The following is a 25,117-nucleotide window of genomic DNA, read 5'->3' as shown; positions in this document are numbered from 1 at the left end:
ATAGCCTTTCTGCGCAATCTTTTCGGATCAGGTGGTTTTGGTGCCGGTGCAGTCCTTTGTCCCTGAGGTCTATTCAGTGTTTCATCTCAGTCAGGTGGTGATTTTACCTGGATTCTTTCCTGCTCCTTCCTCGGCCGAGGAGTCTCGTTTGCATTGCCTGGTTGTGTGGCGTGCTTTACTGTGGTGCCTGCAGGTTGTAGAGTTCTTCCGGGAGGGGGATGCTTTGTTTGTTCACTTTGGTCCTGCTATGGAGGGTGTTGCATTGTTGGATTTGGTCCACAGTCTTGATGGCTTGCCTGCTTGGGGGGTGGATCCTCCTGTGGGGGTTCCGGGGCATTCTGTTCGCAGTATGGCGGCTACGTTGCTGAGTTGCAGGATACCTCTGTGGTGGAGATCTGTAGGGCAACGTACTGGTCTTCTCCCTCTATGTTTGTCCGTCACTATCGGATTGCTGGTCTGGGGCGTTTGGATGATGTTCTGGGCCGCAGGGTCTTGTCCTCTATGCGGGACCAGGGATGTTGATCTGCTGTATTTGGGGGCACGTTATTCTGCTTTGGTGTTCTTTATCACTCAGTTGTCCGTCTCCATTTTCTTCTGCTTGCTTTGTCCTCACTTGTGCTGAAGGAAGGCGAGGGAGGGACTGGAAGTAATGCGTCCATTACTATCGATAATGGCATTACTCCTAGTCCTACTCCCTTGCCTTCCTTCCCGGTGCGGTACATCTGTGTGCTAGCTCGGCTTGTTTAGGTACAGGTGGAGGTGGGGGCGGGCAAAGTTTTTATGGGCTGAGGGTAGTTCTGGGTGGGAGGCGGGGCCTCACCTGTGCTGAAGGAAGGCAAGGGAGTAGGACTAGGAGTAATGCCATTATCAATAGTAATGGACTCATTATTTCACAAGACTCCAGACACAACAACAGACAGGAAATGTGAGCCCATTCCTAAGCAGGTTAGCAAAAAATAGTACTAAGAGGATTGAATATTCATCAAAAATATATGGAAACGTGGCTACAAAATCTTATATAGACTATGGCAAACCCCAAGTTAACTTACCCATCTATTAATGTCGGGAACCAGCCCTATGTTTTTAAACATAATGGTCTGCCCCAGAGAAATAACATAGCCTACACCTGCGAGTGCATCAAATGCAAATGCCTCAACATAAGCATAAACATGATTTTCTCACAATCTTTGTAAACCTGCCCTGAAGTGACTTACTTCCTTTCAGATTTTGAGTTGGATTAAAATGTTTTATCAAGATAAATGAATGAAGGACTAATCCACAAAATGCTTGAATACTGCTGATGCATTCAGCATAAAAACACAAATGATGCCGCTTTGGATTCATAATGCCATCTTTTGGTTTTAATGATGCTCTTTAATATCGTGGGGCCAGATGTAGGACTACTGAATTTTGTGACTCACAAATTGCGACAATTTTCGAGTCGCAATTTGCGAGTCGCAAAATTCAATGTACAACAGTGTCTCAGACACTGTTTGCGATTCCCAATGGGGTCTTAAATTGCATGCCTCATGACTATTAAAGAGCCTGTCACAATTTGCGACCCCATTAGGAATGGCTGGCACTACCAGGGATGGTACGGCTTTGTCAATAAAGCATTTTTTTTTTACTGCAGCCCGTTTTCCTCAAAGGAAAAAGTAGTGCATTTAAAAAATAAAAATGAAACTTTTCAGTTTAATTTTTTAAGGGCAGGCAGTGGTCCCTGGGACCACTGCCTGCTCTTAAAAAATATTTGTGCACCCATTCACAAAGAGGAAGGGGTCCCTTGGGGACCCTTTTCCGTTTGCGAATGGTTTACCACCTACTTGAAGTAGGTGGTAAACTGCGAGTGTTTTGCGACCGCAAATGCAGTTGCAAAACACTCATATATGGCAATAGCACTCGCTATTTGGAAGGGACGCCCTTGGCATGCCCCTTACTAATAACGAGTCGCTAACCCTATTTTGCGAGTCGCTAATTGATTAGCGGCTCGCAAAATAGTGTTAGTACATTGTGCCACAGTTTATTGCGGTCACAAACGGGCCAAATACCCCTTTGCGACCGCAATAAACGGTTGTACATCTGGCCCTTGGTCTTTAATTTACACCAGAGTGCTTGCATCATTGAGATTGAGGGGGTTGGTCATTTAGAGGTTGATGGAAGCGGGGCATCCCCCAAAGCATGGCTGATACCTCATCTGTGAATCTTGCTGTTCCGCTGCCACATTTAGAGGTGCAGAAACTGCAGGGTCTACTGAGGAGGCACAGCCTCAGCTGGTTCTGCCAGTGGGAACTCTTGATCTGACAGCGCGTCTGCCGCTGCCATATTTAGAGGCTGGGCGTATTAGCCCTTTGCCAGGGTCTAAGTGAATCTCTTAATGTGAATATACTATGGTGACCTGAATCTGGCCAAAGAGTTCTCTAACCACTTGTCACGAATACTGATTCTTTAAAGGACTGCCACCAAGTCCTCTCTGATTTAACAGTAAAGAACATGTCCATTATTTTTAGACAGAAAAAAAGAGTTTCTCTTACAGAAAAATTGGCTTAGCTGGTAGGTAGCCTGTTTCACAATCCTGCTGTCTAGGTAGTGACACACCATCTACATGTAAAGGGTGATACAAAAGATTATGTTTCTTTCTAGAAGTAATTTATTGGCACACACAGTAATAACAGGTGCAAAACACAAATTTGTTAATAATATGTGTGCTGGGTCCAGGGTATGACTCTGTACCTTTTTATTACCTGTGTGCAAAAAATGCTAAATAAATTGATCACATTTTGAACCTGCTTTAAACTCTGCTCCAGTGGTTTTCACCGGCAAAAACCACTGAGTGTAACCTTATGCTAAATGCTTTGCACTCAAATGATAATCCATGGTAGAGATAAGAAAGGGCGCCACTCTTAGCAGTTCAACACGTCTAAAAGATCCGGACAGTGTGCTAGAAGATCTTCATTCTGAGTAAAACACTATTTACTTACAGAAGTACATTACTTTCATCACCCATTGTCTTATCTAGCTTTAACCAGGGTACTCCCGAAATGCTATAAAAGTTGGAGCATCAATAATATCAAAGTAAACGATGTCCGTAAGTGAATTCATTTCCCTATTCTGGTGTCTGATGGAGGACTAATCCAGAGGTCCCATGAGATCCAACCACCAGTCTGATGGACTTCTGGACATCTTTTCACTGTACATGAATTTGAATACCAGGAACTCGTTGTGTGCCCATTAAATCACCAAGTGGTACTGAATCTATGAGTGATCACATCTTTTTACCACATTCAACTGACTAAAGTGAACTTCAGTAAAGTAATATGTGTGCATTGTCACCTATGTGACCCTGGCTTATAAGCAACTCTCCTCCAATCTCGATCTGTCCCTGTTTATGCAAAATGCTCCTAAGTTTTCAACCTCACACCCTCATGCTGTCACCCACCTTTCTTACCCTGCTATAGCATAAAAACCTTGGAGATCATGCTTATCACAGACTCTGTACTCTGATGGGTGGTGCTCTTGGAGTCACTCGCTCAAGAAAACTGGCTTCAGACTGGCACATGTTGCGCCCATGGTCAGCCTGCATGGATCATTGGCAATGGAATCATTGTAGGTATCACTGTTGCCTCCGTTGGACCCTGTCAGACAAATGTCATGTGTTAGCCCCAGTAATACTATATAATATATGTCATTTATATCCCATCTCTCCCTTGCATACTGAAATTGAATCTCAATTAGTGTCACTTCTGGTACCCTGTGGCCTATAGACAAACTTCATTTTGTAGTAGTACAATTGTGCTACTGCAGTCTACAAAATGCTATTCGATAACCTACGTATGGAGTCCTCAGCCACTCCTATCTTTTCTATGTGGAGGTCTCTATCGTATGTGGAGATATCTGCACAAGTAAGTGTGGTATCCCTTACCACAATGAGAATGATCAAAGACAGCACATTGCACAACTCTTCCAAGACCTCAGTCCTTGCCACAACCTACAAGCCTGGAACCCTACAGAGGAGCACTTTGCAACCTACCAACATTCCCATTCAATTCCAGCCAACAACTCACCTCCCTCCTCATATATAACCAACAACCCAACCAAAACTTACACAAAAATATCAAATAAACTCACAAAACATTTTTCAGCATGAGAAAACATGTGAAATACATTCATTCATTTCATTTGATAACTTTATTTCGGTCAAGGACCATAAAAGTGCAGATAAAATACATACAGAGCACAAAAATTTAAAAACAACGTAAAAAAACAATATTAAAAGAAGATTAAATTCAAAAGTTATCAAAAGTGGAAAATAGAAAAAGAAAAAAAAAACCTTATCAATCACATATTTACAAAAAAGTTTGTCTTCTGCGCCACATACCAAATAAAAAACGAGATACGGCAAAAACAATAGGGGGATGGGTATCATAAGTCAAAACCCGACAGGTCTGCGCAAAATAGTGAAATCCAAGGTTCCTGCATATCGGGATTAACCAACATTTCCTAATTCTAGCATATGCAGGACAAAAAAACAAAATATGAGAAACATCTTCACTTTTGTAATTACATGTAGGGCAGGCTTCCCCTTCGGATTTAGACCATTTTGAGGTGAACAGCCTGATGGGCAGGCTGTGAGAAGTTGGCCTGATATGTAGTGCTCACTATTCTAGTGATCACTGTGTATCATTCCAAACGACCCTTATTGGTGAGCAGCGGTTGGGATTTGAGCTTGCTGTTGTTTTACCACACACGTATCCTAAGAATATCAAGTTGAAAGATCACATAAGTACCCAGGTACATATAACTTAACTTAGAATACTCGGAGTTCTACTGAACCAGCTGTTATAGTGAAACAGGGACTAGCACACCCTGACTATAACTCTTAGCAAGGGATCAGTAGGGAAACACATAGTGTAGGTAGGTGCATCACTTACACCTCACTAGAAAGCATGTCGGTCCGCGGAGAGTCTGCAGAGACTCCCTTAGTGGTCATTGACCCTCCACAGGTCATGTCACGATATGCAGTTCTTAGCTTCACGGAGATGAGACAACTGTGTGCCTCCAGGAAGTTAAAACAGGGTTCTAACCCTACCGTCCCATTCCTGATAGGTCTCTTAGAGACTTATGATGCTAGAAGGGCTCTTAACGTAGGCCCCTCTAACCCAGATGGGAGCATGCCCCCCTTAGAGGGAACCCTTGGTGACCCAGACCTCGGCCTCCATACAGAGGAGGAAGAGGAGGAATTATCAGGAGACGAGGCAGACAAAGGTCCAGTAGTAGTCGGCAGGCTCACGAGGACCAACTTAAGCAGGCATGAGAATGGAACTGGGGGAGCCCCGGGCCCACGCTCAAGCAGGCTTAACCTTGGGAACGGACGAGCTAGGTCTCTCTCGAGAGGCTCTAACAGATCTGTTCGAACACATGTCTCTCAGGCATCTTCTCAGAGAGGAATGACGTCCCCTCAGAGAAGGGAGCACGAAGCGAAGATGAGGGAAGTCAATCTGAGGATCGAGCGGGAAGAACTTGCCCTCGCCAAAGAAAGACTTGCCTTGGCCCGAGAGCAGAAATTGAGTGGGTTAGACCCCACTGGTGGCAGCATTCTCATTAGAGAGAAAGACAGGGGTTTAGACACTAGACACCTGAGTAAAATAGTGCCCCCCTTTAAAAAAGGGGATGACATCCACAAGTGGATAACTGCTTTGGAGAGGGCCTGCACTGTCCAGTGCGTCCCCCCAAGTCAGTGGGCAGCTATACTGTGGCTCTCCTTTGAAGGTAAAGGACGGGACAAGCTCCTCACTACGAGAGCTGAGGATGCTAACAACTACCAAGTCCTGAAAAATACACTGATTGATGGGTTCGGCTTAACCACTGAGCAGTACAGGTTGCTGTTCAGAGACACCCAGAAAATTCAGTCTCAGGATTGGACTGACTTTGTCGATTGTGCCACTAAGGCTTTGGAAGGCTGGTTGCTGGGTAGCAAGGTTACTGATTACACAGGATTGTACAATCTTATCATGAGAGAACAGATTTTAAACAACTGTCAGAACCAATTGTTGCATCAGCACCTTGTCGTCTCGGAGCTGACCTCTCCCCAAGAATTGGGAAAGAAGGCAGACAGATGGGTCAGAACAAGGGTCAAGCAGAACCAGACTCAGAACCAGGGTGGTCAGAAGAAAGCAGACCAAAAGGGTAGTAACAAGAACGAACAAAATGACCAGAAGTTTTCGACAGGTCCCCAACAAACCAAAGAGGGTGGGGGTCAGGCTTCACAGAAGAAGAAGACTCAAGAAGGCCAGTCAAAAAGGTGGTGCCAATACTGTAAAAGTAAGACTCACTGGTTTAGTGAGTGCACCAAGAAAGGAGGGCAAACTCCTGCCACTGCAGCCCCTAAGGCACCTGCACCCCCTAGTACAGTCAGCAGTGGTAGTGCGCCTCCCAAGGCATTAGTTGGGTTAACCTTGGGAACTGAGGGGTGTGACGACTTAGTTGGCACGCTCACTCAGGCCGTCCTTGTCTGTACAGGGGATATGGATATGCCCCCTCATGCCAGTCCCAATACTTTGGGCAAATACAGGCAGACGCCTTTGATCAATGGAAAAGTGGCTCAGGCCTACAGAGACACTTGTGCCAGTGTCACAATGGTGACACCTAACTTTGTGGACCCTGGACAGATCATGCTAGGTACCGATTACCTAGTGACCAATGCCAGCAATGTCACTACCAATCACAGTATGGCAGTTGTTGATTTCTCCTGGGGAGGGGTAATTGGCCCGAAGAAAGTTGTGGTTAGTTCAGACCTCCCCGTAGAATGTCTGTTGGGCAATGATTTGGAAACGTCACAATGGTCAGAAGTGGAGCAGAGGACTCACATGGAAATGTTAGGCTTGCCAGCACATGTCCTTGCTGTGACCAGGTCACAGGCCAAAAGATGCCCCGCTGAACAGGTGCTGGATCCTGGAAGAACGGACCAGACACCATCCAAGAAAAGGAGCAGTAAGGGTAAGGCCTCGCCTTCCCCCTTGCCCCAGGTCGTGGATCAAGTCTCTGAGGAGGCTGACCTTAAAGAACTGAGGGAAACTGAGCCAAAAGAGCTTGAACCTGGTCAGGTTGAGTTTCTGGGCTCAGGGGGACCCTCTAGGGAAGACCTGGGGAAGGCACAGTTAGACTGCCCCTCACTTGAACCCCTCAGACAGCAAGCTGCTGCTGAGGCTGCAGGGAACGCCACAGGTACCCACAAAGTGTACTGGGACGATGGACTCCTGTACTCCGAGGCAAGAGACCCCAAGCCTGGCGCGACCAGGAGGCTGGTCGTCCCCTTGTCTCTGAGAGGTTTCCTTCTTACCTTGGCCCACGAGATTCCCCTTGCAGGTCACTTAGGCCAGAATAAGACTTGGGACAGAATTGTTCCACACTTTCACTGGCCCCACATGTCCGAAGATACGAAGGAGTTTTGTCGCTCCTGTGTCACTTGCCAAGCCAGTGGTAAGTCAGGTGGCACGACAAAGGCCCCCCTCATACCACTGCCGGTGGTGGGGGTACCCTTTGAACGAGTGGGGATCGACATTGTCGGACCAATGGAACCCCCGACCGCATCAGGGCACAAGTTTATACTGGTGGTGGTGGACCACGCCACCAGGTATCCTGAAGCTATTCCCCTTAGGACCACTACAGCACCTGTTGTGGCACGAGCCCTAGTTGGAGTGTTCTCCAGAGTGGGCTTCCCTAAGGAGGTTGTCTCTGACAGAGGTGCAAACTTCATGTCGGGATATCTGACTGCCATGTGGAAGGAGTGTGGTGTCAACTACAAGTTCACCACACCCTATCACCCACAATGCAATGGGCTTGTTGAGAGATTAAACAGGACCCTGAAAGGGATGATTCATGGACTACCTGAAAAGCTTCGGCGGAGATGGGATGTCCTGATACCCTGCCTCTTGTTCGCCTACAGAGAGGTCCCGCAGAAGGGGGTTGGCTACAGCCCTTTTGAGCTTCTGTTCGGACATCCTGTAAGGGGACCCCTTTGTTTGGTAAAGGAAGGATGGGAGAGACCTCTCAAAAAGCCGGCATCAAACATTGTGGACTATGTGCTCGGTCTCCGCTCGCGGATGGCTGAGTACATGGAAAAGGCATCTAAAAACCTTGAGGCGAGCCAAGAATTACAAAAAGCTTGGCACGACCAAAAGGCTGTCCTGACTGTGTATCAGCCTGGACAGAAGGTGTGGGTGCTGGAGCCAGTGGCCCCAGCAGCACTCAAAGACAAATGGTCTGGGCCCCACACGATCATTGAGCAAAAGGGAGAGGTCACCTACTTGGTAGACCTGGGAACTCCCCGGAGCCCCCACAGGGTGCTCCATGTAAACAGGCTCAAAGCATATGTCGACAGGGCGGGCATGGGCTTGCTCATGGCCACAGATGAGGGACAAGAGGAGGAGAGTGACCCTCTCCCGGACCTGCTCTCTCAGAACCCTGACGATGGGTCAGTAGATGGTGTTGTCTTTTGTGGCAGCCTCTCTGGACATCAACAAAAGGATTGTAAACAGGTTCTTCAATCCTTCCGACATATGTTCTCCCTGACACCCAGTCAGACCAATTGGTGTACCCATGAGGTCGACACTGGGGACAGCCTGCCCGTAAAGAGTAAAATCTATCGACAGCCTGATCATGTCAGAGACTGCATCAAGACAGAGGTGCAGAAAATGTTGGAGCTGGGAGTCATTGAGCCCTCGGACAGCCCCTGGGCTAGTCCAGTAGTTCTCGTGCCAAAACCTCACACCCAGGGCGGTAAGAAAGAAATGAGGTTTTGCGTAGACTACAGAGGCCTCAATGCAGTCACTAAGACTGACGCCCACCCAATACCAAGAGCAGATGAACTTATAGACCGGTTGGCTTCGGCCAACTACTTAAGTACATTTGACCTGACAGCTGGGTATTGGCAAATCAGGTTAGCTGAGGAGGCCAAGCCCAAAACCGCATTTTCTACCCCGGGTGGGCATTATCAGTTCGTGGTAATGCCCTTTGGTTTGAAAAATGCACCTGCCACCTTCCAAAGGCTGGTGAATCACGTTCTCACTGGGTTGGACGACTTCTGTGCGGCGTATCTGGACGATATCGCTGTCTTTAGCTCCACCTGGGAGGATCACCTGGTCCACCTGAGGAAAGTGTTAGAGGCTCTGCAAAAGGCAGGCCTCACTATCAAGGCCACTAAGTGCCAGATAGGGCAGACACAGGTTGTATACCTGGGCCACCTTGTAGGTGGAGGCCAGGTTCAGCCATTGGAGAGCAAGATACAGGCCATCCAGGACTGGGCTCCTCCAACCACCCAGACTCAGGTTCGAGCTTTCTTGGGCCTGACTGGTTATTACCGGAAATTTGTCAGAAATTATGGATCCATTGTGACCCCCCTAAACGATCTGACAAGTAAAAAGATGCCAAAAAAAGTTCAGTGGACAGCAAGCTGTCAAAAGGCATTCGATGACCTAAAGCAGGCCATGTGCACAGCACCTATCCTAAAGAGTCCAGACTACTCCAAAACATTCATTGTCCAAACAGACGCTTCGGAGTTGGGTGTGGGAGCTGTTCTATCTCAGCTGAATTTTGATGGTCATGACCAGCCCATAGCTTTTATTAGCAGGAGGCTGACCCCCAGAGAGAAGAATTGATCAGCTATTGAGAGGGAGGCCTTTGCTGTGGTTTGGGCCTTGAAGAAGTTGAGGCCATACTTGTTTGGCACTCACTTCAAGATTCAGACCGACCATAAGCCCCTCTTGTGGCTAAATCAAATGAAGGGTGAAAACCCCAAACTACTTAGGTGGTCCATTTCCCTACAGGGGATGGACTTCACAGTGGAGCATAGACCTGGCACTGATCATGGCAATGCAGATGGGCTCTCCAGGTATTTCCACTTAGAGCAAGAAGACTCACCTGGTCAAGGTTAGCTTATTGTCCCAAAGTTTGGGGGGGGCAGTCTTGATCCGTAGGAGAGACGTACAGCAAACCGCAAGCGCTTAGGTGGTGCCTGCTGGTGCAGGGTGGCTACTCCTTAGCCACAAGGGAGAGTCTTCAGAAAAAGTCAAGAGTTCCTTTCGTGGAAAGTAGTTCAAGATTCAGAATTATCCAATTTGGGAAGGGGACTCGCTCCTACCTTTATACTAGGAAAAGGGGCTGGCCCGTGGCTAGGTCCTACCTATGGGTGGGACCAGGAGGGGGGTAGTTACACCCCTATCCTTTGTCCGGCTTCGCCCCAGCTCAGGGGCTGGGGTGCCCCCGAAACTGGTTTGAGCCGGGCTATGCACAGTGAGCACCGGGGTGCCACTTGCAATCACCTTCCTTTCAGCCCTGCCTACCTGGGATACACAAACCCTGTCTGGGATGGTGCTAACACCGCCCTCGACAGGAAACCCTTTGTCCAAGCTCCCCTCGCGGGAAGGTCTCCCAGCAGCAGGAGGTCAGACTTGTGTCTGGTGGCAGCATCCATTTTGTGATGCTGAGGCTTGAGTCAACTTTAACCGGGGTTCAAGGTTACTTCCATGTCGTGTCCCTCTAGAAGGGTGGAATGCTAACCCCATCGCCAGAATTGGCGAGGGGTTCGTATTCCAATTCGTATGACACCTTACTCGATATGTGTGGGTGATGCGATGCCATAGTTAGCAAATAACCGCGAGGATTATAATGCATTTTATGGTAGGTGGCACGCGTCACCATGGAACAGCTATTAGGACTTGGTTCCGCAAGCCGTCGACGGGCTCAGCTCGCGCCAGAGCACCATCTCACATGACTCCCAGCACTCTGCCTTCAGGATTGATAAGGCCTGCCATAGGAGTGACTGATAGGAATCCATGCGTCCATTTTAGGGTTAGGTATAGGAATACTACACCTACAGCAACGGGTGATTACACCACCTTGCCCCAGCTGTCGTGCAGCCAGTTGTGTCAGATTTGGGGTGGCCATCCAGGGGTGGCATAATGCATGCTGCAGCCCCTGGTAGGCCCTGGGTACGCCGATGCCCTGGATACCTGTGGTATGCTGATACAGGGACTGATAAGGCGGCCCAGTTCCAATTAGTGGATGCACCTAATGTACATGTGTTTTAATCTGGAGAGAGAACAGCTAGGCTGTGGGTCTGATTGGCAGGCCCACAGCCAGGGAAAGTCGTAAACCAATGAAGCAAAAGCAAAAAATCTGGGTGATCATAGGATTGCAGACCCTACTCTCCTACACAGGCTACCATGCCTTAATTGAAGATACAACTTCCTCGCTAGAGGCGGTTGTATTGCGTCTAAAAGTTCCTCAAATCGGGGTTCCATTTTTACTAGGAGGAACTCAGCAGACAGCCTACCCAGAGTTGCCGATCTCTGCAGATTTAACAGATTCTGTCTCCTCATCTGAGTTTGAAGTTCTGGTTTCGTCATCCCCAGACAGGACAACTCAGGAGTCTCCCAAATCTGTGGGATACCTAGCCTCTTACTAGAAGCCTTGATATGGAGTAACCATGGGATATTTCGTTTTTTTAGTTGGAGCCAGATCTCCAAAAACTCAGCTCTATAGGGGGCCAATTCAGGAACGGACCACAACCTCTTCCAATATAGCATAGGTCTTGCGGCTACAAGCTCATCTATCGGCTCCAGCCCCAGATCGAAACGTAAGGGAATAAGTGGTGTGCTTGATGGTAATCCTACCAAATTCCTCAAAAAATTCTGCTCCACCCTCAAAAGATTGGGAGTATTTTTATGGCCCCAAAATTCTGCACCATAGATTGAGGCCATTCTAGCTTGAAGTTGGTAGATTTCAAGAGCCGGGGCTACCGGTTTGAGATCGGAAATCCTGTGAACTTTGGTGATACCTCCACTCATTTGCGTTAATTTGAGGGCAGATTTGGGGGCCCCATTCAAAATTCTCTGTTATGGTTATGCCAAGATAGACAAATATTTTGACCCGCTCCAAAGGAATCCCGTTAAGGACAGGGTTCGGTTGAGTCCACCTCGGGGGATTGAAGATCATAAACTTGGTTTTATCCAAGTTTATCTCCAATCCCCGCGAGGCGCAGAACGCCACGAAACCATCCAGGATGCGCTGGAGGCCCGATGATGTTTTGGATAACAACAAGGTGTCATCCGCAAACATCAGAGCGGGCACTCTCCCAGTCGCTAGTCTGGGAGAATCATTATCTGTAATACCAGACAAATGATCAACCAGACCATTTATATAGAGACTAAATAGCGTTGGGGCCAAGACACAACCCTGACGTACTCCCCTCAGGACAGGAAAACGTTTAGATAGGTCCTCATGCCTCCCGCACCTAACCCGAGCATAATTATTAGTATGTAGTCTAATTAATGCTGTCAAAAGGTAGGGCGGGAGACCCAAGTCTGCCAGGACCTCCCAAAGCTTAGCCCTGGGAACAAGATCGAATGCCGCCCGCAAGTCAACAAACACAAGGTAGAGGCTGCCACCCTCCACACTTGCAGTTTTCCAAAATAAGACCTGCAGACGGAATATTTGGTCCAGGGTAGAAATGCCTGACCTAAATCCTGCCTGGAGTGTCGTTAGTACTTCATTTTCCTCCATCCAACCCAGAATCCGATCCAGAATAATCCTGCCCATTAGCTTTTGTGTTGTATCTATAAGGGTAATGGGCCTGTAGTTGGATGGGGTTAACGGGCAACCCTTTTTATAAATGGGAACTACCTCAGCACCTAACCATGACCCCGGCAGATCACTTCCAAATAAAATCTCATTGAACAAAACAACCAGGTACTGTGCCCATATTTTTGGCTGTGTGCGAAATAGATCTCCTGGGAGTTTGTCCAAGCCTGGGGCCTTGTTAGGAGTTAGCCTTCCTATTGCTGACTCAACCTCCTTCTGAGTAATAACTTCAAGGCATTCAGGGTAACTCCCATCCCCAATATCATTTCGGGTCTTCTTCCGCCGTTCACCCAAGACCCCCTCCAATCGATGCTCATGGAGGGAGCTCCGGGAGGTCGACGGGTAAAGCACCCCATCTACCCCACATGTCAAAACAGCCAACCACTTCGATCCCAATTCCCTCGGGGGTTTATTGCTTGGATCAATTATAGTATCCAGTTCGACACTAGCGTATAGAGCACTAAAGTGTGCCTCCCATACTGATGATGCTATGTTTGGGGCACATGCCCTATCACCCCCGTTCGTGACTATTGCAACGGTAGCCCAAAATGATTTGGTATCCCTGCGCTTAAGCGCGGATCCCATCTCTTCCCATGTCTTATCCTCCCAATCCTTCTTACCCCTTATAATTGCCTTTTTATAGAGAAGTCGAGATTTCTTTATACATACTCTGTCTTGGGCTTTAATGGCAACCAGTAAATCTTTTTTTGCCTTTCTACATGGGGCGTCATACCAGGGATGTGACCTGGCCCGTGGTGGTTTGACCGCACCCACAGAGCAGAACACATCCACTAGCTTCTCTGCCAATTGCTCATGGATTTTCACTGCTCTGCCCTTGTGGGCATCATCCCCCATTTCAAGAATCGAAGGTATGGCTATGTTATTAATTTTTGCCAATATAGTGGGGGACTCCTGTATATGCGGCCATTTAACCCTACGTCTATTGTTGGTTATTATATAGGGAGGAATAACACTGGTTGCATCGGGCGATAGGTTTGTCAACCCAAAGCTGCCAGATTTTAATGTTAATACAAGGGCATTATGATCACTATCGTGTCTCGGGACAACCCTAAACTGTAGCAACCTATCCCAATATTTGGTTTCCATCATTATATAATCAATGATGGAAGTTTGGTGTAGTCTGTTGAACGTAGCTGTCCCTGGTCTATCGGGCTCCACCCGTCCATTACACGCCCACATAGAAGTTGAGAGTGTAAATGATTGTAGTTGCAGGACCAGTGGAGTCCATGCCTTAACAGGGGTAATCTGTGGTTCGGGGACGTGCCACAACTGGTCTTCATCATCCTGTTCGCCCCACTCTGAGCTCACCAAGGGCTCAAACTGGCAGTTGAAGTCTCCTCCAATCACAAACACCGTTGTTGGGTCAAGTGACTGGATACAGTTTTTGAGTACATCAATTGCAACAGACTCCCGTCCACACTTGGCGGGTCTTGAATAATTATTCAATATAGCCAACTGTGACATATTTTCTGGGGTCAGGAGTACATACTGGACGTCTGGGGAATTAGTATGCATTTGTACAGCCCTGACACCCAAGTGCGTAGCCACCCATATTGTGAGCCCGGCCGATGGCCTCCCCCTGTCCCCAATTGTAGGAAGGGTATGGAAAGTAGCATACCCAGGCATAACGCTCTCCTCCAGTGCCCAAGTTTCCTGCATCAGACAGATATCGTGGAGAGCCATAAAGGAGCCCCACTCGGGCGATGGCAATTTGTTTTTAAATCCAGCCACATTCCAAGACAGGATTTTTATGTAGCCCTCGGTTCTTGCTAGGTTGCTTTGTACTCTTTCCATACCAATATGGGTCCCAACATCCAAGGTCGGGTTTCTGGGCTCAAGTTTCCCTACGTTAATCTTATTAGGAGATAGTGGATCATTAGGGGCACTAGTTTCTACAGATTGTTTTAATGCCCCCCGTTGCATCCGGTCTTCAGTAGTTCGAAGGTGATTTGTGCTTAAGTTCATAAGGGGGGAAAAGGAAGCCTTTTCCTTTGTCTCATCAGTTTGTTTATCCATGCCACTAACCATGGGGGATGTCGGATAACATCCCTCGGGGCGTCAATCGACCAGTTCAAGGGGGCTAAACCTATTTTTTTGAGGAAGTAGAGAAAGCAAAGGAGAGTATGGACTTATATCCTCTCCAGCGGCTATCTCCTGATGGATACTATGGGGTACATTATCATAAGCCCCCCGTTGCCGGTGGTTCAAGTCCCAGCCTAGTCTCCTCTGGGCATTTGGGTAAAAGTATGAGAGGGGCAGGGGGAAGATTTGAGTATTCGACCAGACAGGCAGGCCATTTCAAATAAATTCCACTGCACTTTTGTGTCTAAAATTTATGATCACACAGTTTTCTGTGAGAGTTTTAGGTCCAGGCCCAATCCAATCGACTCTTCTAACTGTCAGAATTTCTCCAGAGTGACTGGGTGGTGAAGGTCTATTAGTCCTTAGCCAGTGTATACATTTATTTTTAAGGTCACTGTGATCCTCTCTTTTCCCGTGGGCCAAGGGGGGGACCCCAGTGAGAACCACAACATATGGCAAGGACTCCGGGGGTAGATTAATAATGGGCAATTTAATGAGATGACCCCTTGCTAAGCTATTTCTATTTCCTAGGACTTGTCGATCCCGGTTTCGTGTCCCAGTGCTAAATCCATCCCTCGGCACTATGCTGGAGCCACCCATACCTTTCCCGTCGTTAGGCAATAACAAAGCCGGGCCCGAAGTTCGATTACCTACTATCTGTGTGACTACTGGAACTGTGCTGTCAGTATTGCTGCTAGGCAAAACCCGGGCGCCACCAATTAGTTCTAGGTTGTCCGAAGTTAGCCCAGCAGCAAAGTGCCCTTCTACACCATTAACAACTCGTGTATTAGGATTGGTAATACTCGGGTTCAATCCTTTAATTTCTTTTGATATTTGGCTCACAATTTTCGGCTTCCCTTGGTCTATGTTGTTAAGCGTAGAGACCAATCTATCCACTTTACATACCAGTGGTTTAATAAGGGAGCCGATAATTTGTTCAATGTGGGATTGGAAATCTAGTAATAGATGAGTGACCCAAGTAGGGGTTCCTACTGAGGCTGTAGATGGACCATCGGCAACCTGTGCTGGTACAATCAGGGATGTACGTTTTTTTAGTTTTTTTCTTTTGGGTTTTACTTTTCGTACTTCTTGGGCGACAATTGACTAACTTTTCCACCAAAACTTGCGGGGCACGTTTGGACGGTATTGGACTAGTAACAATAGAAATAATGGGCTGGGCACAAGGCAATTCAGAAAAAGATGACGTACGGAGAAAGCTACAGTCAAGGGGATTAACTGCGGCCATAGAAAAGTCCCCCTCTTGCTGTAGTAGAGGGGCAACTGGAGTAATCGATAATCGCCTCTCCGTATTTTCTATTGCTGTCGCAACCACCCCTATCATTTTTTGAAGCATCTTATCAATTGCTGTTAGACCCGGGAGGGGTTGAGTTGCGGCAGCACGTTGCCTAGTCATTGGGTAAGATTTATTGGTATGTTTCCCCATTGCAGCCGTTGATACAAAAGAGCTTTTATAATCAAGCGAATGTCAGTCAACAAATGTCTCCTCAGTACCTACAATATTGAACAAGTTTTTTCAAACCAAATATGAAATGTAGGGATAAAGGCAATTATACTGTTAAATGTTATAAGCTACAAGGGCACCCTTCTTCACTTAGCATCCCACAGTAACTTTTGTAAGTATGTCTATAGTCCAATAAGAGGGAGCAGATCTTTGAGGGGTGGCCCGGCCTCTTCTGGCCCCTGACGGCCACAGACGGCCCGCCCTTTGCCCGGGCTTAGCCCGGCGCCACCCGCGCGCGATCCCGCGACGGCTGCAACGATTTTTAAAGCGCCTCAAGGCGCGGATGAAACAATGACAGCTTCCGGTGCTATGGAGCCTGGGAGTTGCAGTCTCCCTCCACACGGCAGCCGCGATATTTCAAAATGCGGCGGCGGGAGGGAGACAAGGGCAGAAGCAGGTAGACACAGGTAACCGCAGGGTCCCCCAGCACACTTGACAAAGAGTCCCTCAGCACAATTTCAAAAGAGTGTTTGCAGCACCGGCTCCGCCAGGGCTGCAATGATTTTTAAAGCGCCTCCAGGCGCGGATGAAACAATGACAGCTTCCGGTGCTATGGAGCCTGGGAGTTGTAGTCTCCCTCCACACGGCGGCCGCGATATTTAAAAATGCGGCGGCGGGAGGGGACAAGGGCAGAAGCAGGTAGACACAGGTAACCGCAGGGTCCCCCAGCACGCTTGACAAAGAGTCCCTCAGCACGATTACAAAAGAGTGTTTGCATGTGAAATACAAAACTGTCCTCTTAGTATATTATTACAACATGCAACGAATCAATTCATAATATACAATTGAAAAACCCTAAAGATGATTCTAAATGAGACTGATGCCAAAACGTAATCTTCCAGATACTTCAATTTAACACTGTCTCTCTTGGATTTTAATACAGGAGAAGTCAGAGCTATATATACCAAATTCTGTCTTTTCCAAAGTGCAGGGAGCCACTTTGCTAAATCCTGGCACTCTAATTCTGGTTCTCTCAATGTACTAGGAATCACTGGGATCATAAGACCAAGCACCAGAATAATCTGAACTGTTTTCATCCTACACCTGAAATCCCACATCACCACTAAACTTGGCAAATGTATTTTATTCCACCGTTGCCACCTGCAACTCTGATTGAATGCTTGGAAACTTGCACAACTGTTGTTCTAGGAAATACATTTCTTAGTACCCACAAGTTTTCTCACCCCTGCTTGATCCCCACCCTGGAAAACTAACTCCTTGACATTCTTCAATGGATCATATCTAAGTTTGCATTTTAATTGTTGATTCTCCACTTTCACCTCTTCCAACTTGGGCAAATTCCTTCAATCCAATCTTGTCCTTTCAACCACCCACTGATGGGACAAACGTTTAAATGAACATCTCTCTTGCAATAATACAAAAAGAGCTACAACTGTGGTGGAATGTGATGTGCTATGGTAGCTCCACACTCTCTCTGCTCAGCAACTGTTTCCTCCACACTCAATCACAATAAGGCGCTCAAGAGGGAAAAATATCAGTCAGGTCGCCCTCCACTCAAATATGACATTAAACAACAAGGACCTGATTGATAGGGGCAAACACTAATTTTCTTTGTAGGACCAGAGGAGGGGGCTACTACCTCAACCCAACTGCTGGTTATAAACATTTACCAATCTTATCTAGTCCTAAATGCCCAAATGTTTCTATTAAAACAAATGTTTATCAGTCAACTCCATATAGACATACCCCTACTGAAAAGGTGTTATAAACAAGCAAGAAATATCTGCAAGAAATATTTGTGTGAAGGTGAGAAAGTACCTCACGTGCGCTTCCCCACTGGGGCTACTGGTAGGTTCACACCAGTGTGCCCACGTCTTATCATCAGCGACTTTCTCACCAAAGAAAGAAAGAAGTGTCCAGTCTTAAAAGAAAGAGGTGTAAGTAGTGATTTGTGTATATCAATGAAAGACCCCGTGAAGTGCAGGAATAAAGTATTCCTCCAATTAAAATTGAGTTAAGGCTCACTGTTGTATTTTACATAGCTTGCTTTGTAATAGTTACCATGGTTGTCATGATGTCATGATGAATTGGAATACTGCGGTCCCCTAGCAACATCCATCTGTTTGTAAACTGGTGGCAGAGGAGTTGCAGTTGGACTTGTAAGCAGAGGTGTCCCAGGGGTCTGTACTCTACTACTAATAAACTCCTGTTCCATCAAGTGACGTGAGTTACCTTCTTCCCAAAACTGGCGACGAGCGTGGAAACAACCCAACCAAGAATGTACTTTGGACACTCGAGTTAAAGTTATTTGGACCGTGAGTGACCCCTGGATTATTATTTTTTTTGTTTCAAGTGACACTAAGTGCTCTTTTGCGTTGATAGAGCTATCATCTATGACTGTACTTTATGCTTTCAACCTGCAATGGATAATTTTATGGATTTGAGCATCTAATTCGGATTGGCTGCAGGCGATTTTCCTACTGAATGTTTCAACTACGTGTGTAGTGTGCCACGGTTGGTTTAAAAGACACACCAACCCAGCGAGTAAAGTTGCAAGCCTTATTCTTAATTTTTCTTCGCGTTCGTGGATATAGTGCTATGGATTTGGGAGACACATTTTGAACCGTGAATTGAGCTATGCCGATGTGTGAAATCGTAAACAAGCGTCTACCCTGTTGAGTGTTCCTAGCTACGTGCATGTTGCTGCTGACGCGTATTCAGTTTGCTGGGTGCACTGGTATCTAAGGATTAAGGTTATACTTGGCCATCTGTGTTTTGCCTTCGTGGATGCGCGAATTCATCTAGTGGCATTATTTTAAAAAAAAGACGCGCACGTACCTGGATTGTTCGGAAGCATTCCTCTCCACACGAGCGTTCGTACAGCTGACTTCATTCGGCCGACTGGAGCGTTTCCCAACCGGGAAGGATTGTGGGTACAAACACAAAGAAAGGACAACATCTACAATAAACTACTGATTTCCAGTCACTAACACTAACAAAGGACTAAAAGTTATGTCCACATAGCACAAGATGCAACCATGTTTTAAAAAAGTGGAAAAGAAAGAGTAAAGAAACGTTGTGATTCCCAAATTAAAATACGATTTTAATATTGATGCTGTAAACAATTTTATAATTTCATTCTTAAAGGATTTTTTATTTTTATTTTTTTTTATTTTATTTCTTTTTTTTTTCTTTGAAAAAAGAATAAAACAAAAATATTTCTATATAGAATATAAACATCATAAAGAGCGCAGCACCATTCAAATTTATTGGAAGTGTATTTTATTTTCATCAAACAATGTCGTCACAAGTGATTCCAGCACCACCTTATTTTCTACCGAGTCCTGGTGAACCGTGCATGTTATGGGAGCACTGGAAGGAAACTTTTGAAACTTATTTAGAAGCTATTGGGGGTGACGACTACATTTCAAAAAGAAAATTGGCGATTCTAAAACAATTTTTGGGATTGGAGGGAAGAAATGTTCTAAAAACATTACCTTCAATGGAAGCCATCGTGACTGAAACCAGCGCGGATAGTGAAGCTTCTGGAGACAGCAACATTGACATTTTTGAAGTTGCGTTGAAAGCATTGGAGGAGAACTTTGGAAAAAAAGTCAGTGTTGTAGTGGAGAGACACAAATTTTTTTCTCGTGTACAAGCAGCGGGAGAGACCATTGAACAATATGTCGCAAATTTAAGAATGTTGGCTGTTACATGTAAATTTAACGATATGAGGGATGATCTAATAAGGGACCAACTAATTAACAGAATGTCTAATTTAAAAATACAGGAAAAATTATTAGGTTTAAAGGATCCCTCTTTAGATAAAACATTGTCGGTAGCCAAACGGATGGAAAACACGTCTAGATATGTAAAAGAGTTAAATACACCTTCCCCAAAAATAGTAAAAGAAGATGATACTATACATAACATAAAAAGGAATACAAAAAAAGTAGAAGTCAAACCTATATCTTCCAACAGACCAGAAGGTGTGAGATTTAAACCTAAAGTTTGTTATAGGTGTGGAAGCCCGAAACACACAGCAGATGCTACCTATTGTCCTGCAATTAAAACAAGGTGCCATAAATGCAAGAGGTTAGGACATTTTGCAAGATGGTGTAGAAGTGTTAGTTCTTCTGCGACATCTAAGTCTGTAAATGCATTAGTTCAAGATGATATGCCTCATAAGGAGGAGTTATTCTATGATAGTGAGGGTGAGAATGAAGATATTGAAGTTATGGTTATTGAGTCAAGTCAAGTTCTCAAATGTGAAACTAACAAACAAGATAGTTATCGTCCTCCCAAATGCATCATCAAAATTAAGAACAAGGATGTACACGTATGGGCAGATTCTTGTTCCCCATTTACTATCATAGACAAGTTTATTTGGGAAGGTTTAGGTGGTAATTTGAATGAATTGCAGCCCACTGATGTTATTCCAGAGGGGTATTGTGGTGAAAAGCTTCCTGTGTTAGGTTGTATAGAAACTGAGATGCGTTTCTTAGACAGGAAGATTACAGCAAAATTGTTTGTAGTAAAACAAGGAAGATCTCTTTTGGGGTGGAAGGAACAGAGAGCACTCAATATAATTTTGAACCCTAACCATCCTCAACAAGTTTTGCTAACCTCACCAAGTACAACTTCCAAATGGGTTAATAAATTTCCAAAATTATTCAGTGAAAAATTAGGATGTTTGAAAAAGTTCAAACACAAAATCATTTTGAAAGCAGATGCTACCCCCAAAGTACATAAGGTAAGAAATGTACCTTTGGTTTTAAGAGAAAAACTTAAAAATGAGTTGGTCAGATTGTGCAATGAAGATATTATTGAACGTATTGAGGCGTCCGAATGGCTAAGTCCAATTGTTTTGGCCCGGAAACCTAATGGCAATATTAGGATGTGTATTGATTTGAGAGATGTAAATGATAACATATGGATAGATCGGTATCCGCTCCCACGAATTAATGAAATGTTAGCTACTATCAAGGGGGGAACATATTTCACCACTTTAGACCTGTCTAATGCATACCACCAAATACTATTACACGAAGATTCAAAGCACATCACTTCTTTCATTACTCCAGAAGGAGCTTTTCAGTTTAAGCGCATGCCATTTGGGTTAGCGTCCGCTTCAGCCGTTTTCCAAAGGGTTATGCAATCAATATTAACTGGTCTTAAAAATGTAGTGGTTTTTCAAGATGATGTGTTGGTATGGGGGAGTGATGTAAACAATCATGATTTGATCTTGGAAGAGGTTCTCATCAGACTTTCTGAGGCTGGTCTCACTATTGCGTTAGAAAAATGTAAATTTGGTGTCAAGGAAGTGGAGTATCTTGGTCATACTTTGTCCAGTGAGGGTGTAAAACCAAAACGTAGTTTGATTGAAGCCATTGAAAAGGCTCCCGCCCCAAGAGATAGAGATCAACTCAGGTCATTCTTGGGGTTAGCAGAGTACTACTCGAAATTTGTTCACCATTTTTCTGACAAGGTACAAGAGCTTAGGAACTTGATGAAGAAAGGTGTCAAATTCGAGTGGACTGATGCTTGTCAACAAAACTTTGTATCTATCAAGAAATGCATCATAAATGCTGTGTCATTAAGGCCATTTGACCCTAATGACCAAACTATCATCACTACCGATGCCAGTAATAATGGGTTAGGTGCGGTACTAATTCAGATGCACAAGGGACAAGAAAGGGTAGTGGCGTTTGCGTCCCGCACACTAAAAGGGGCAGAACACTCTTATTCAACCATCGAGAAAGAAGCTTTAGCATGTTGGTGGGGCATACAGTATTTCAGGACATTTGTGTGGGGAACTAAGTTCCAATTATATACTGACCACAAACCTTTGATAGATCTTTTCTCCACCAGAGGCGCAAGCAAGGCCACTCCCAGAATAGCCAAATGGTTGTACCGTTTGCAAGAATATGCTTTTGATGTGAAGTATATTCCGGGTGCAAGGAATGTAAATGCAGATTGCATATCTAGATTACCGTTAGAAAATACAGATGAGGAGGAAGATGATGAATGGATGGTTGCCGAAATTAAGGATGTGTGTACAGCCATCAGTGAAGTTGAGTGGAAGAAGGCCATGGAGGAAGATGTTGTACTGGGCATGGTTATAAAAGCTTTAAGTGGTGAACAAGGATGGAAGGTACATGAGGATCTTAATTCTTTCAAATTGATATGGTCGGAGTTGAATGTGATAGAAGGTACACTTAGGAGAGGTAATAGATTAGTGGTCCCTGAGAAATTAAGAAACAGATTACTAAATATCATGCATGAAGGGCATGGGGGTATGTCAGCCATGAAGAGAAGGATTAGAGTAGATTTTTGGTGGCCTGGCATGGATGTGCAAATTGAGCGTTTTGTTCGAGATTGCGTGGCTTGTGCGTGTAGCGACAAGACTCATTCTTCTCAAGAAACTTCTATAAGTGCGTCACCCATGCCTAAAGGTGCATGGGATAAATTAGCCATCGATATATGTGGGCCTTTCGATATCTTAAATGCATCAGAGAGATTTGCCATAGTTATGGTAGATTATTTTTCAAAGTGGCCAGAAGTTGCCTTTGTTAAAGAGGTCAAGGCTGCAAGTGTTATTTCATTTTGTGAAGACATTTTTAGAAGGGAAGGTTGCCCCACTGAGCTAGTTACAGATAATGGACCCCAATTCATATCGGAAGAATTTGAAAGTTTTTTGAGGAAGTGGGGGATCAGGCACACCACCACGCCAGTCTATCATCCAAGGGGAAACGGGTTGGTGGAGCGTTTCAACAGAGTACTGGTTGAATGTATTCAATTGGCATGCAAAAACAATGAGTTATGGAGGCAGTGTGTAAAGGACATGTTGTGGTCGTACCGCACTACTCCGCATTCTGTGACTAGGGAAACGCCTTTTTCTCTACTTAAGGGAAGGATTCCTTGCTCTGTGGCTGTTCCACCTTGGATGAATAGAGCGGGGATATACAATGCAAACTTAGAGGAAATGCGAAGTAGAGTGGAAAAATATCAGAAAAATTATTGTGATCGTTTTAATGAAAACATTGTGAAGCCAAAACGTTGTTTCATGCAAGGAATGTTTGTGAGAGTATTTGTTGGAGACAAGGCTAAAAAGGGTCGGCCTAAATGGTCTTCTCCCAAAAAGATTATTGTTGTTAAGGGTAACAGTGTTAAGTTGGATGATGGAAATTGGTGGAACACTAGGAAGGTATCACCATGTTCTGACACTGAAATTGTCATGCCTCCAAGTACTCAACAAAATATTGTTGCATGCAGAGTTAATACTGATCCTGTTGGACTGCCTGTTGCTAAGGTCAGAACGAATGTAAGACAACGTACAATGCCTACAAGGTATAAAGATTACGTATGTACATAGTTTTATCAGGACAAATGTAAGACAACGTACAATGCCTACAAGGTAAAAGATTACGTATGTACATAGTTTTTTATTTTTTTTATTTTATTATAAAGAGGGGAGATGTGTTGTATTTTACATAGCTTGCTTTGTAATAGTTACCATGGTTGTCATGATGTCATGATGAATTGGAATACTGCGGTCCCCTAGCAACATCCATCTGTTTGTAAACTGGTGGCAGAGGAGTTGCAGTTGGACTTGTAAGCAGAGGTGTCCCAGGGGTCTGTACTCTACTACTAATAAACTCCTGTTCCATCAAGTGACGTGAGTTACCTTCTTCCCAAAACTCACATGTACCAAGTCCCAATTTTATTCAAATTTGTGAGCTTACTCAAAATTTAAAAGCACTGCATTTTGCAGACGATTTTATGCAGGTGCCAACATGTTTCATTGCCTGTACTCTGTTGCGGCAATTTCATCAGGGCTCGAGGTCGACAGACACCTCACTGGACTCCAACCTTTACATGAAGGATGACTAATAAACAAAAGAGAGACTCAATACAACTCCCAACCAGTTAGGAAATCCTCCATCACATCAAGAAAGCATATAACGCACAGTTATTAGCGTATATTTACCAGGTGGTAGCCAAAGGCAATCATACCAACTTCCAGCCACATCTGGGGGTGCATTTCCCTCAACTGCAATTCCCCTGCCGGCACACTCTGTTGCCACTGGTATACCTGCGAAGATATGCTATCTATACACGTTCATTGTGTTTCAAAAAATATATATTTTGTAAAAAGCGTAAGCTGACTTGTTCACAACTTCGTGGTGCATCACACCTTGTCATGTCCTCAAGGAATTCACACGACTGGACTACACAAGGGGTAAACTTCCTATTATATCAGCCCGTTTACACGTATTCTTCATGAAAGCATCATTTAGACAATTACTCACTCGGGCACATTAAATGCCCCCGTCCACTGACATTACGTTAAATCATTATCATGCCTCACACCGGTCCTCATAACCGCACGCATACCCTTACCGCATTTGTCAGTATTTTAGGCGTTCTCTCATTCCGGCGTAACATAGTTCTGCCCGCGCTGCATTTTTCAAGCGCGCATACCGGAAAAAGATAGTATCACGTGACCTCACCGTCACACTATGGCACGGTTACGTCATGTTTCAGGCCCAACGCGCGCCATTTTGGAACAATGTGTGTTTTTTACACTTGGGACATAGAAATCCCACAACATCACAGTCTTTAAATCGTTGAAATCTTCACAAGATGCCAAGCGCCTGTATTTATTTAAAGACTGAAACAATTTTTGTCATGATTTTTGTCAGTACCTTAATGCCACGTCACTCCTTCTTATCAATGCATCCCAATTTATGCACATAAATGTGCTGCATCCATAGTACCAGGCCCTTCTTTTTGATGCAAACATATCACATAATGGCAACATGTCAGAAAAATGTTTCAGCGTATCCAATAATGTACCATTTCCTAGTCCCTCTATGAACCTCTATTAATTCC

General features: G+C 45.2%; 1 long non-coding RNA gene across 1 annotated transcript in view; it reads right to left on the bottom strand.

Annotated features, from left to right (window-relative positions):
* LOC146870681 (uncharacterized) overlaps positions 1-24,701 on the bottom strand; it is a 66,776-nt gene extending 42,075 nt beyond the window's left edge. The window contains exons 1-2 of the long non-coding RNA XR_014959432.1: positions 24,626-24,701; positions 19,061-19,123 (exon numbers count right to left, since the gene is read on the bottom strand). This is a non-coding gene — a long non-coding RNA (uncharacterized LOC146870681). The remainder of the gene's footprint in view (positions 1-19,060; positions 19,124-24,625) is intronic.
* Positions 24,702-25,117: the final 416 nt, after the last annotated feature.

Source organism: Triturus cristatus, chromosome 1_1 (genome assembly GCF_964204655.1).
Source record: "Triturus cristatus chromosome 1_1, aTriCri1.1, whole genome shotgun sequence".
Taxonomy (NCBI): Eukaryota; Metazoa; Chordata; class Amphibia; order Caudata; family Salamandridae; genus Triturus; species Triturus cristatus.
This window is presented reverse-complemented; position numbering and strand designations above follow the sequence as displayed.